This window comes from Uranotaenia lowii, chromosome 1, assembly GCF_029784155.1.
Source record: "Uranotaenia lowii strain MFRU-FL chromosome 1, ASM2978415v1, whole genome shotgun sequence".
Taxonomy (NCBI): Eukaryota; Metazoa; Arthropoda; class Insecta; order Diptera; family Culicidae; genus Uranotaenia; species Uranotaenia lowii.
This window is the reverse complement of record NC_073691.1, coordinates 156,138,904-156,153,371: the sequence shown is the minus strand read 5'-3', so window position 1 is coordinate 156,153,371 and position 14,468 is coordinate 156,138,904. Positions and strand designations below refer to the sequence as shown.

The window sequence follows — 14,468 nt, the reverse complement described above, 5'->3', positions numbered from 1 at the left end:
TCTTCGGGACCTTTACGAGGATACCCTGCATCCAGTCGACCGGGAATGTTGCAGTATCCCAGATGTCAGCGAAAAGACGGTGCAACATTTGTGCTGACAGGGCAGGGTCGGCTTTCAGCATTTCAGCAGGGATGCAATCGATCCCAGGTGCTTTGATGGATTTCATGTTTTTGATTGCCGCTTCTATTTCAGCCAGCGAGGGCGCTTCCGAGTTGACGCCATTTATGCGACTTACTGTTGGCGCTTCAAGCTGCGGGTTCTATTGGCCATCGCTATTCGTGACTCGGAAGAGTTGTTCGAAGTGCTCAGTCCATCGTTTGAGCTGATCTGTTCGATCGGTCAATAACTGACCTGCTCGGTCTTTCAGCGGCATTTTTGCATTAGTCCTTGCACCACTGAGGCGGCGAGAAATGTCATAAAGTAATCGGATATCTCCATTGGCGGCGGCTCTTTCCCCCTCTTCGGCTAGGGAGTTTGTCCAGGCTCTCTTGTCTCGTCTACAAGCTCGTTTAACTGCCTTTTCCAGCTCCGCATATCGTAAGCGGGCGGCTGCTTTGGCTGACCCAATACATGCCTGCTCAATTCCGACTTTCGCCTTTCTCCGATCATCGACCATCCTCCAAGTTTCATCCGACATCCATTCACTTCTTCTTCCACAAACTTTACCGAGAGTACCATGGCTCGTCGTGATAAAGGCATTCTTGATTCCACATCACTGTTCTTCGACTGTTCCGTCTATCGGCAGCTCCGAGGCTCGGGATTCAAGCTGTTCAACGTATGCCCTTTTCACCTCTGGATTCTCCAACCGGCGGACGTCGTATCGACACCCGACTTTCTCCTCGCGCCGTTGAACACGCGCAACTCTCAGTCGTATCTCGCCAAGGACGAGGTGATGGTCAGATGCAATGTCTGCGCTTCGTTTGTTGCGGACATCAAGAAGGCTCCTTCTCCATTTTCGGCTGATGCAGATGTGGTAAATTTGATTTTCTGTTCGACCATCTCGGGATACCCAAGTGACCTTATGCTGGTCGATGGGGGAAGAGCGATCCACCGATCACCATGTTGTTGTTGCCACAAAATTCTACAAACAGCTCTCCGTTTTCGCTCATCTGTCCTAGGCCATGGCGCCCCATGATGCGCTCAAGGTCTTGATTTTCGGAGCCAATCTTTGCGTTGAAGTCGCCCAAATGGATTTGAATGTCACCCTTCGGAATTCTCTCTATCACGCTGTTCAGTTGACTGTAAAACTGCTCTTTCTCCTGCAAATTGGTAACGTCAGTTGGCGCATAACACTGGACCATTGTAAGGTTTCTAACCCGTGTTCTGAATCTGGCTACGATTATTCTTTCGTTTATCGGTTCCCATCTAATGAGGGCCGCCTAGGCCTGCGGGCTTAACAGGAAACCAACTCCTCGTTCCCGAGTAGCATGTTCTCCTCGTATGCCAGAGTAAAGCAGGACTTGCCCGGACTGTGTCTTGTGTTCTCCAGTGTTAGGCCAACGGACTTCGCTCAGTCCCAGAATTTCAAGCTTGAGGCGGCTAGCCTCTCTAGCAAGTTGTGCCAGTTTGCCTTGTTGGGCAAGGGTTAAAGCGTTCCAAGTTCCAATTCGTGTCCGTGTTTTCATGCTAAAAGTCGTCGCAAAAGTTCCAGATCGGTCATTTCTTTCGGATTCCGCAAAAATTTTATGAATCGGGAGCAGTAGGTTGTTAGCCTAAAGTCCCTATCCCGCGATGGGGCTGCCATCTTGGACTTAGCTGGCGGGAGCCGCATTTCATAAATTCAGCCGCTCGCTGCGAGACAGACACTGTTTGAGCCGCCCCTGACCTGGAGAACAGACGCTCGGTTGTTGTTGCACGCCGCCCCTGACCTGGGGAACAGACGCGTGCGACCACCTTCTCAGTCTGCATGCGACCAAAGCATCCACCGGGGTTGGGCACCCTATCTCCGCTTAGGTTACTCGCATCCCGCATCCCGCATCGAGCTCGATTAGGTGTGTAGGTACACATCTAATCCATCGGGTTGATTCTGTATGGGAGCTGCGATTGCTTCGCCTCCCATAAAGAATTAACCGTTGCCGAGCAAAGATTCAACCGATTAGTTTGAGCTTTCTCCCACATGCCCTAGACTTACATTTTCAAAAACCACCTTTCAATGTTTCTTCTCCAAAAGCGCCCTAGCTTTAACTATCCACCTATCATTTCCTATCTTTCAATTTCATTCTACTAGAGGTCATCTCGCCGAAATGCCATTAAAATATTATAACATAAAAACATTCTTAGCAACACCCTTTCCAACCTGTGCTTTTCCAGCCGCTCTGTCTTTGTTTACTAGAGCCGAAACATAAACAATCCGTCTTTCTACCGGTGGCAGAATCAGAAACAATCACGTAGAGAAACCGACGTGGTCAGGGGTAAAGTCCGCGAAATTCCTGAAATATCCAAAATCGACTGTACATTCGGTGCTACAACGTTACCGGGAGACCGGGATCGAGCAAAACAAACCAGGCGTAAAAGTGGAACATATGACCGGAAGCTGCGAGCAATTTGATCAGTTCACAATAATCCTGGAATCTCCTAGCGTGATTTGGCGAAAAAGTTCAAGACGAACCACAGTACAGCTCAACGAATTTGTTTGCGAGAAGGCTTGCGGTCGTATCATGCAAGGAAACACCCCAACAAGACGCTGAAACAAAACCTGGTTGCCAAACCCAGGGCAAGGAAGTTGTACGAGAAAGTGTTGACCAAGTACAACGGATGCATTTTGATGGACGACGAAACTTACGTCAAAATGGATTTTGGACAAATACCCGGTAACAAATTTTATCTTGCGAAGCGTAAAGGGAATGTTGCGGGTAGATTCAAGATTGTTTTCGCGATTAAATTTGCTCGTGAGTTGATGATTTGGCAAGGGATCTGTAGTTGTGGGAAGAAGACTAAGATTTTCATCACTGGGGACGCAATGAATGGAAATGTTTACAAAGAAGAATGTCTCCAGAAGAGGGTTTTGCCATTCATTCGGTCCCACAAAGGTCCGGTGAAGTTCTGGCCGGACCTGGCAAGCTGCCATTACAGCCGGGATGTCGTTAAGTTGTATAAGGAGAACAAGATCGATTTTGTTGAAAAAAGTATCAATTCACCAAACTGTCCGGATTTTCGTCCCATCGAGAAATATTGGGCAATAGTGAAGGGCAAACGAAAGAAATGTGGCAGAACCATGAAAAAACCCGCTCAAATGGAAAAGTGGTGGAACAAGATGGCGAATGAGGTTACCAGAAGTACTGTGCAGAAAATGATGGGTGGTATCACAAAAATGATTCGAAAATTCATCCGAAAAGCTGACGAATGATTTTTATGTATTTTTTTTCCTTGAAGTGCTATAAAAACCCTACAAAATGACATTTTTACTTTCGTTGTACGTTATTTCTTTGCGGAGAAATGATCTATTTTATCCGACCAGATTCTGTGTGAAACAGACTTTATATAATGACGGCACGTTTCAACGCATATGTCGAAGAAATGGAGCATGTCCAGAGACCAAATAAATCTAGTATTAGGAGACGTATTACAACAAACTAAAATTAAGAATAAGTGTTACTTTAAGTTTTAATTCAGATGAATGGCTAGATCCTAGGATCTAAATAAATAAATAGGTATGTAAATAAAATAAACCATAAGTACAATAGAAATCTTTTTTATTTCTTGAGCATGAGTTTTGCGGTCTTCAAAAAAGTTTTTTTAAATCTTTTATCAAAAGCTTATAAACGTCCTTCTGCGATGTCAGAAAAAGTGATGATTTATCAAAATAATTTTCTTAAACTGATGTAACTCTCTAAGCAAACCAAAGAAAATTTTATCGCCCAAAGCTCTGGGCAATATCTAGCCTATCATTTCCGAATCATAGGCTCCTGTGTGAGCATTTCCTATTCCACTAGCGCAATCACTATCAACGGTATAATCATTAACTATTGAGATAATGGTTGATGGAAATGGAGCTGAGTGTTACGTCAGTTTATCAGTGCTGATACCTTAAAAAATATATAAATATTTGTAAAATAAGTTTTTGTTTACACAGGTTCTTGAAAAGTCCCTAGAAAGAAATTCAGAAAATGAAATCAGTATCGACCATATTGTTTTCGAAACAACTGTACAGAAATGAAAAATTTACATGGAAGTTATAATGAGTCAGTTTAAAATTTTAGATTTTATGTGAAAAAAGGCGCTATCAAGCGCCATGCAAATGGGTCTGAAACATTTTTAAACTCAATTAGAGTATATGGAAATCCCTCTTCAATAGGGATGTTATTTTTTCACAACAACTTTATCAGGAGTGGATTCAAGATAACAAATTACCGTTATGGAGTACAAATTCTTGCGTGAATCAACTTATTCTGGAAGCCGTTCTGGGATTTTTCTTTTCAAGGTAAAATAATTTGCGAAAACAAATTCTCACACAATTTTTGTATACCAAGTTTTTTATAAATACTGAAATGCTAATTCCAAATTTGAGCTCATCATACAAACAATAAGAAATCATAACTTCAATCCTACATACTAAGGGAAAGAGATTTAATGGAGCCATTGCTAAAGCCTTACAAAATTGAATGCGCAAAATCATTGCGCCATTTTCCCCATCCTTTAGAAACACTTTCTAATTTGCATTCGTGTAGTACCTATAGCTACGATTGTTTCAACATTCTACAAGTCGCAGCTCATGACTAATCGATCAGATTACCCTATTAACCTATAAAAGCAAGTGGGAGGGAGTCCCATCAGGCAAATGAGCTCATTACTTATGAATCCCGTTGGCAAAGTTGCACGAGACCGGCTGCTGGGAAAATTCTAAAACGTTGTTGCTATTTCATGTGCGATTCAGATGTCTCGTTTTCAATATAACCTTGGCACGCTATCGAGTGAATTCGATTTCTGAAACTCTGATTTCCTCGTACAAATCTCACTCGAGGGCAGTAGGTACGTACTTACAACTTATTAAATGTTATCGATGCCACGGGGCTTTCAGAGACAGGCACTCCCTGAAGCCAGATTAACTTTACAATCCAACTCCGGTTTCAGTCCTACTACGACAACCGATCCTGTCTAGCGGTTTCTCTTCCTGAAATATAGAATAATGCATATCATTAGATCCGGGTGTTAGGTCTAACAGATATTAGATATTATTATTTATTGTTATTTGATGTGTCCCGCATTTCTTTGCTCCGAAATAGGGGAGTGTTTGTTCAAGGATTTCAACTACAAGATAAATTTTGTGTCAGTCAATAAAATATGCTTCGTTTTTAACAAAAACATTGCATGGGTTTGTTCCTAGTATTTTTAAATTATTATTTACTTTTTTGCTGGGTGAATGCGAAAAAGGTAAAATTTACCTTTTTGCTAGGTGAATGAAAAAAAGGTAAAATTTACCTCAAAAGAGGGGTGAAAAAAAATCACTTCGCAAGAAGGTAAATTTTACATTTTTTTTATTTCCCGTATTGTGACAAAATTCATTTGCTAGACTCTAGAACAAAGTTTTTTGCTAAAATGTAAGAGAGACTAGAAATCGGGTTTTTTTTTAATTTTGGAAAAGTCATTTTCTCGCCCATCGTCACGCCACTCTTATTTTTCTTAAAAACTTCGGAAACGCAAGTTGGAAAAAGATAAAAATGAGCTCGTTGGATAGGTAATTTGGGGTTGGGAAACATTGACAAATTATGCAAAAAAAAAGTCGAAAAGTCGTCACGTCACGCTCGAATGTGTCTAATGTTGAAAAAAGATCGCCGTTGGCAGGACATGTGCAAAATCGAGTTAGTCGTATAAAAGTCATTCAGTACCTTACCTGTATGGAAAGCAAAAAAAGTAGATAAAAACATATAAAAGTATGGGAGAGTGGGGAATCATGGGCCACTTTTTTCGTAGTTCCATAACTTCTTTATTATAAAAGATAAAATGGAAATAAAAAATGGTATGGTTTTCTACATTTTCAAGGTATCATAAGGTATTTTTTTATAATTTTTAATAAGTTATTTTCCCTAAATTCTGTCTGTTGAAACAAAGCAATATTTTTTTGATTTTGAAAAGTGGTGGGGAATCGTGGGCCACCAAATCCAAATAGACAAAATAACATGCAAAGTTTATTAGTTGACCCAAAACTGTGATTTCCTAATTCATTTCGTTATTTAAAAGCAATTTCAGATGATGAAATAAAAAACAGAGCTATGTATGATCGCATAGATTCCAAAACCTGGCTCGCGAACGTTTTGGCAGAATTTCTTATATATGATGGACAAAATATTTTCATAACTCTTCATTTGGCATAAGAAAACTTTACAAATAGGTAGAACGTATTTTAAGTTCTGAATGTGTATTAAAACATAAAAATATAGGTGGCTCAAGATGTGTGGCCCACGATTCCCCACAAGCTATGATTTGCAAATTGGTTGCGTTTGTGTGACTTATTGATGTTTCATCAAAAATTCCTTTTCCACGTGAAAGATCATGACAACACTAAGATCATAAGCGTATGAGCATATTTTTGTTATGCACTATAGGTTCCCCATCGATGAAATTAACAGGTGTTTTTTTTAATTATGTAAGTAAATTTTTCTAACTTTTTTTAGCTTGATAAATAAAAGAAGCATATGGTGCGTATTTCAGTCAACAACATATAGAAATATATGCTCACACAAAGCGACGATGATGACAGTTGGTTTAAGATTTTTATCTCAACACATATCTGAGATATTAAAAGTGGCCCACGTTTCTCCATGGCCCACGATACCCCACTCTCCCCTACAATTTAAGCTCGTACTTCTACTGGCACTTTGTAAGACAAATTGATCACCCTCTTAGGCATAATGAAAATCTAAAAATTTAACCATGCAGGGTGTATGAAAAAATGTACGGAAGACACATTAACATCAAGCAGCGGGTACTCATTTTACCCCACCTAGAGGAGCTTAGTTTTCCCCAAGTCAGTGAGCAATGTGCTATTAGGTCTAGCCCTTTTCTGAAGCAATGTGCTTATGATAGATTCAAAGAATCGATTCCTCAGAAAGATGATATCCTTAAAGTTTCAACTTTATTATTATTATTTTTTTCATCTAAGAACCAGTTTTTTCTGTGTGTTTCAAGAGGAGATAATATTTTCAAGAAAAATATAGAGGGTATAAAGTTATTACAAAAGTGACACCAAGAGACACAATGTTCTAAAAAGCAAAACATGTGCACTAGACTGCCCAAATTTGTTTGGGGAATTTGAAACCTGTGAAATGTTATGCGCTGCAGGCTAAAATTGATCCTTGACCTAGTACAAGATCTCATGCCAAATTTGGGCCAGATTGGATCACGGGAAGGGGTCGCTCAACGAGCCTGAAGTTTGTATGGGATTTTTAGTCATTTTGGGAGAAACATGAATCATGGTCATTATTTGACGAAACGAGCACAAATTGAGTGTTCTGGTCGGGCGGTCGATCATGTTGACGCCTCATTGACAGTGATGAATACCACCCTTAAAAAAGTTAGCCTAGTTTTGAAGCCTTATAACTTTTTTATCTTAACTCTAATCGAAATGCAGTCTTCGGATGAAATATTTGTCATAGTTTAGTCCTTATTTAAAACCCTATTGAAAAGAAATCGGCCGCAGGGCACAACGTTTTTGATGAAAAACTAGTTTTTCATGTTTCTCTCGAACAAAATCCCCTACAAACTGCAGGCTCGTTTAGCGACCCCTTCCTGTGATCCGATCTGGCCCAAATTTAGCATGAGATCTTGTACTAGGCCTAGGATAAGTTTTAATCTGCCGCGCAAAACTTTTCTAGAAGTCGGGTCATCTGGGGGACTCTAATGTGCACAGATGGTTAAATCCTTGTCCTTAAATTTCCATGGATTCGATTGCGTTTCATTTTACATCTTGATCAATAATATTATAAATTTAATAACACTGTTGCATTTCAGTTAAATTGTTTACTGACGCTGCTACATGTGCTCATATTTATCGTAATTTCGCTGCAATGCGGAATTTCCTTTTCCGTTTCTGCCCGATTGCCAATACAGATATCGATGACGCTGCCTTTCGCCAGAACCGTTTCCGAAGCCTCTATTATTGGGGAATGTTAACTAGAACCTTCCGCCCAATCGAATCAAAACAATTCCCAGCTGCCACCTCAACCTAACTGTTTACTTGCCGTTCTGCCACCGGGCTACCTAATTACAATCACTAGGCTGCGCGGAATGCTATAATAAAGCTCTCTGTGATTATCTTTAGGCGCTATCGAAAAAACTCATCTAATTTTTCCGCTACTCAGCTTCGGGTTTCTAGCGTTTGATCGGTTTGCAATCTCAGTTTATCATCGGCACGTGCTGGACAATACAAAATTTTAAATTTTTCCCAGAACAGTTATATTTTCTGGTGGTTTTTTACATTATGTTTCCAGGAATTAAACGAACGTTTGTTGAAAGAGACATTTTCTGTTGTTTACTAGCATGTGTTGATGAATGCCTCGAAATGTCCACAAGTGTCGGTTGGAATGCTCCTATATTCTGATCGCTATCAATAGGTCGAAAGTAACAACAATAAATGTCATCATCAATCTTGTTTTGATGCCTGGGAATAGTTAACCTGTAATGATTAAACTATTCAAAAGGCTTCAGTACATTAAGCTTTAATACAATTTAAGCCGAACAATAGATCGATTCTTATCGCGATTGTTTTGCGTTTGATGTGATCAGAAGCCGCTTGTACGAAAAAAATAAAAATGGTGACGAATCACTTGACGATAGCACCAGATGAGTGTTTCTCCAGCATTTTCGATTGTCTGAACACCCAATGGATTTTTCCGATCACTTTCGTTACACTTCATTATATAAGTTTTATAAAGGTCTGTACTGTAGGTTGTTCGTTTTACATAATTCCCTATTTAGTACTTTCTATGATATTTAATACATTGTAAATAAACCAGTGTATCATTTCATAACAATTAAGCTGTCAAAACGAGGCAATTGTTGAGTTAGAAGAGCGAGATTGTTGGCTGTATGGTAGAATATTTTAATGACAATCATTAATATAAATACTTTAAATTATACTAAAGGCCTAGCGGATTTTGTGCCCTATAATGTTCTTGTTGTGTTCCAATTTTAAATACACGATTGTAACAGAGAAAAATTCATACATACATTATAATATAGCATATAAATGGTGAGATGACGCCTGTATTTCATGCAAAGAAATTTTAATTTTATTTGTCTAAATACATATGAAGCTCTTGGAGTCAAGAGGTACAAGTGCATGAAAACTGTTTCCGAGTAAACGCGATTCATATTTTTCGTATCGTCTTTTTTACATTTTTTTTTTGAAAAGATACAGTTTTCAAAAAAAAATTAAGATGAAAGATTGACGCTACACTCCGACGGAAACAATTCGGATTCCGATCCGTACGATCATGTGTTGGCCACATCTCAACGCTATACTAATAATACTGGAGCAAAACAACGAATTCCAGGATTCTCTTCTGCTGATATTCGTTGATTTAGAAAAAGCATTCGACCGACTGAACCATGAAATCATCGACTCTTAGACGACAAGGAGTTTCAAACTAGTCCACCTCATCAAAGCACAGTACGAGGCATTTTCGTGCAAGGTCCTGCATGATGGTGTCTTGTCTGATCCAATCCCGGTAGCTGCTGGAGTGAGACATGGATGTGAATTTTCACCGCTACTTTTTCCCAAAGTAATGGATGAGATTTCGACTGGATCGAATGACTGTAGACCAAATCGAGGATTGCCGTGGAATCTCTTGACAATGGAGCAACTGAACGACCTTGACCTTGCTGACGGTATTGTTTCGCTCGCCCAAAGATAACAAGACATGCAGAGCAAACACGACGACCTCACCGAAAGCTCCAAGGCAGCAGGTCTCAAAGTCAATGCCGGAAAGACCAAATTGATGGAAATCAACACAGAAAATCCATCCAATTTCGTGGTAGCTGGGCAATTAGTTGAGAAAGTCTGGTGCTTCCAGTGTCTTTGAAGCCAGATAACGACAGATGGTGGATCTTCAACTCGAACTTTAAATCCGTATTGTTGTACGGGTGCGAAATTTGATGCAGATATGCGGTGACGATGCGAAAACGGCTAGTATTTGTGAATCGCTGCCTGCAGCAATACCTATTATCCACGCTTGGTGTCCTGGCAACTAGATCTCAAACGTGGAACGCAGGTTTCACCAAAAAGTGCTAGAAATCGAGATTCGGGAACGTTAGTAGAGATTGATTGGGTACACGCTGCGAAAAGATGAGAACGAGATTTGTTGAGAGGTGCTTGACTGAAATCCAAATGGGCATCGAAGAAGACGCAGGTCAGAAACAGAAGTCAGGATTAGTTCACGCGTTGAAAAATTATCCGCGTGATCGAACGCGAGAGAGGAGACATAATTCTGCTTAACTACGTTGAAAACTCATTATGGTGAGGTGGATTGATCGCCAAGGCTCTCAAACTCTCGAAATCGACTGTGAATACCAAGCTCAAACGTATCCAGGATATATTGACGACGGTAGATTGCGCTAAACAAACCAATCTTTGAAGTGGAAAATTGGATCGGAAACTACTTGCAAAGGTCATCAGAGCAGCCCGGATTGATTTAAGTGTCTAACTCCGTAATTTGGCGGAAAGGTCGATGCACCAAGTAGTACAATTGCTCAATTCTATATTCCTGAAGGAGAATGATCGTATCATGCCAGCTATCAACCCAACAGAGCGCAGAAATAGAACCAGGTTGCTAAATCCCGAGCAGGAAAGCTATACGACCAAGTCCTGACAGAGTTCTACAACTCACTGAAGAAGAGGAGAGGAGACCGATTTTGCGCAGTGGTCACCCTTGACATGAAGAACGCCTTCAACAGCGTCAGTTGGGCAGCGATTGCGTCGTCGCTCATTCATATGAGGATTCCGGCATATATCTGGAGGATGGTGGAGTGTTACTGCCATAACTGCCAACTACAGTCGAGGGACTGGAAACAGTGAGTGTCTCGGCAGGGGTTCCACAAGGATCGATACTTGGCCCGGCATTGTGAACATTGTCTACGACGAACTGCTGAGACTGCGTCTCCCCACGGGAGTGAGACTTGGGGATTCGCTGACGACGTGGTTCTCTTGGCATCGGGCCCATCAAACGGAGAGGTCCAGCTAATCGCCACAGTAGCGATTGAGAAGGTGAAAAGTTGGATGCGCTCCAAGAGCTTGCATCTAGCTCTCCACAAGACCGAGATGCTACTGATCTCCAACCTGATTTCAGCACAATCAGGGACGATTGCAGCTGGACTGTGCCCAATCGAATCCAAACGTGCGATCAAGTATCTTGGAGATGATGATCGACGACCGGCTAAGCATTACGACCAACGTCGACTACGCCTATAAAAGAGCGGCAATGACGACAGCAGCCCTCTTACGGGCCATGTCGAATAACTCGAAGATCCGCTGCAGCAGAAGGAGGGTCCTGGCGAGTGTGGCCTCGTCCATTTTGCGGTACGAAGCGGCAGCCTGGAAGGCAGCCTTCAACAGGCAGTGTAAACTGCCAAAGCTCTACAGTGTGCAGCGGCTGGTGAAACTGCGAGTAATCAGCGCAAACCAAACGGTGTCCTCGGTAGCTGCTGGAGGAAGATATCTTCTGCCATGCCAGAGAGGCCTCGATGTCCAACTGGCAGCACCAGTGAAACAGCTCTGAACGTGGCCGGTGGACCCATCGCTTGACCCCTAACTTCGGATTCTGGATGGATCGGAGACATGAGGAGGTGGATTTCTGCATGACACAGTTCTTGACTGGTCACGGATGCTTCATGCAGTACCACTATCGGTTTGGACACGTGGCCTCGCCATTCTGCCCAACCTGCGGTGACACAGTAGAGACACCTGAGCACGTAGTGTTCAACTGTCCGAGGTTCGAAGGGGTACGCGCTACGCTACGCTGCTTGCCGCCTACGGACCAGACACGACAGCCGACAACATCGTGCGGAAGATGTGTGAGGATGCCAATACTTGGCGCGTGGTTAGCGATGGGTTCACCCGGATCATGACTGCTCTGCAGAGAAGTTGAAACCAGCACCAGTCCGCGACAGGTGTAGGGTGACCCCTTCGTCGGGGAGCATCTAAGTAGTGTGCGTCCGATCTTGGCAGTAAAGCATACATAAATAAGACTCTACCTTCTGTGTGTAGGATACCTCCAACGTTACCATCGCGGAGTATCCGAGTCGAACGACGGAATCTGCGGGGATAAGACTTGACCTTCATCGCAGCCGAACTCGTTGGGGGAAGAGTATTTAAGCCGCGAAATACTTTCGGATGACTTCACGTCGTCGGCGGGTGAGTCACTCGAGTCGGTATGACGTCTTCGCCGGGAATCATCCGAGTAGTTTCGTAAAGTCTCGGACGTGTGCTGTGCGTGCAGGTGCGTGTCCAGGATAAGGGCCTCGAGCCAAACCAAGTGGAGCCAAGATCTCGATCCTTAGGAGAGATGTCATTGATCTCTTGCAGTGGTCTCGAACAGAGGTGGAGCGCACGATAGTCGTGCCAACCGCCGTGCCTTGGAATGCAATCCGTAAAAAGATTTACCACCTGGGTGATCAACTAATTAAAAAAAGAGTTCTACAACTGATGGATAACAAAACTAATGTTAAAGCGGACTTTGGCAAAACTCGGATCAGATATTTCATTTTAATAACCGTAATTACGCGTAAGGGGAATATTCTAGGTAGGTTCAAATTTGTTTTCGTGGGTAAATTACCCGCAAGTTGATGATTTGGCAAGCCATCTGTAACTGTTGTAAGAAATCGGAAATTGTATATAACTCGATTCTAAGTGGCACAAGCCTTATTCCCTCCCGACTCCAAACGCCTCATCTGAAGTATTCTTAAGCTAAATCTATTATTTTCGTTGATTCTCGTAAGTTTTCATCACAATTAAAAATGTTACGGGAAATTCAGCACGCGATTACATTTTTGTGCCATTTTATAAATTCTGTTTCATTGCTTGACATTTATGTCAAAACCGTAATTTCTTAAATCAAAAATTATAAGTTGGTGAACAGGGATATGTCTTTTAGACAAAGAACAAAAGCGAAAGATCTTCATCGAAAACTTCATCAAAGAAAATGAGACATTTACACAAACAATCAGTTAGACAGTTTTGAGGTCTACTTAGATTGAGAAAGGGTCATTTTTATTTACGAGACGGACGGTTTTTTCAGTCCGTTTTATTAACCGGAATTGGCATCATTTCGAAACAAACAGAGCAGCAGCCTTTCAAATCTGCGCTTCTTCAGTCGTCCGTCTTATTTTTCCGGAACTGGCATCATTTCAAAACAGCAGCCTTTCTAATCAGCGCTTTTTCAATCCATATTATTCACCTGAACAGGAATCCTTTTTAAAACAAACAAAACCGCAGCCTTTCAAATCTGCGCTTTTTCGGCTTGTCTTATTTACCGGAACTGCTTCCTTATCTGCGCTTCTTCAGTCCTTCTTATTTACCGGAACTGGCATCAATTCAAAACCAACAAAGTAGCCTTTCTAAAATGCGCGCGCATCGTACCAACTACGCCATTGTTGTAAACTGACGATTAATCTGAATCATAATTAAAAATCTCGCTTCACCACAGACGAAACCAATAGCTGATTCGAGTTTTCTTTCACACTTTGAAGCGTCTATTTCAGTGTTGCTACGTAATTGTTTTAATTCTTTCTATAACTTTTATTTTTATTCCGTACAATTATACATTCTTCATCTCATCTCCACAGCCTCCTTCTTCCCTTCGTGTTATGAAAGCAGACTAAAGTCATTTTCATGTGTTCATTTTCATTTTCATTTTCATGTGCTCATAGAGATGACAATTTACAGAATCTGAATGCGATGAGTGAAGTGATGTCAAATACTTACTTATTTCCATCAGTGTATATGCGGTTATGGTGCAAAATTGATAGTTTTTTTAAATGCTTTGCGTGGAAAATAAGATCCGTGCTTGCACTATGTAAGATTACATGGACAAAAATCGGAAAGGTGATTCTCACCAATATGTTTTTAAATATTTCTGATGGAAAGAAGACATTTTTAGTGATAAAACTTCAAAATTTCATTGATACAGGAAAAACGAACGCTCGGACCTTCCCTGCGACGTTTTTTGTCTTTCGTAAGGTTCGCTGTATGATGGCCCAGAATTGTTCGATCAGGCTAAGTTCTGGGTGTTGGTAGGGTAGGGTTCTTATCCTTTGGCAAGAATTGGGCACGAATTCTACTCCAGGACTCTACTCCAGGGCGCAACTCGTTGACGTAAACTTCTCGATTGATGGTGTCGGTTGTTTAAAAAATGCTGCTTCTCACTCTACCCGAGCATATCACCTTCCATACTAAATATTGCCATTACTTTGCAAATTTTCAGCAATTTGATATTTTAAAATCCCTCCGTCTCCTTGTCCTGTCCCATCGCCATGTA

At 41.5% G+C, this 14,468-nt stretch overlaps 1 protein-coding gene across 2 annotated transcripts in view; it reads right to left on the bottom strand.

Moving 5' to 3' along the window:
* LOC129740646 (sodium-independent sulfate anion transporter) overlaps window positions 1-5,112 on the bottom strand; it is a 61,589-nt gene extending 56,477 nt beyond the window's left edge. The window contains exon 1 of one of the 2 annotated variants that reach the window (XM_055732393.1): window positions 4,981-5,112. The gene's annotated coding sequence lies outside the window, so the exon portion shown is untranslated. Of the gene's footprint in view, window positions 1-4,976 lie in introns of both variants that reach the window. The other variant, XM_055732394.1, reaches the window with a different exon arrangement.
* Window positions 5,113-14,468: the final 9,356 nt, after the last annotated feature.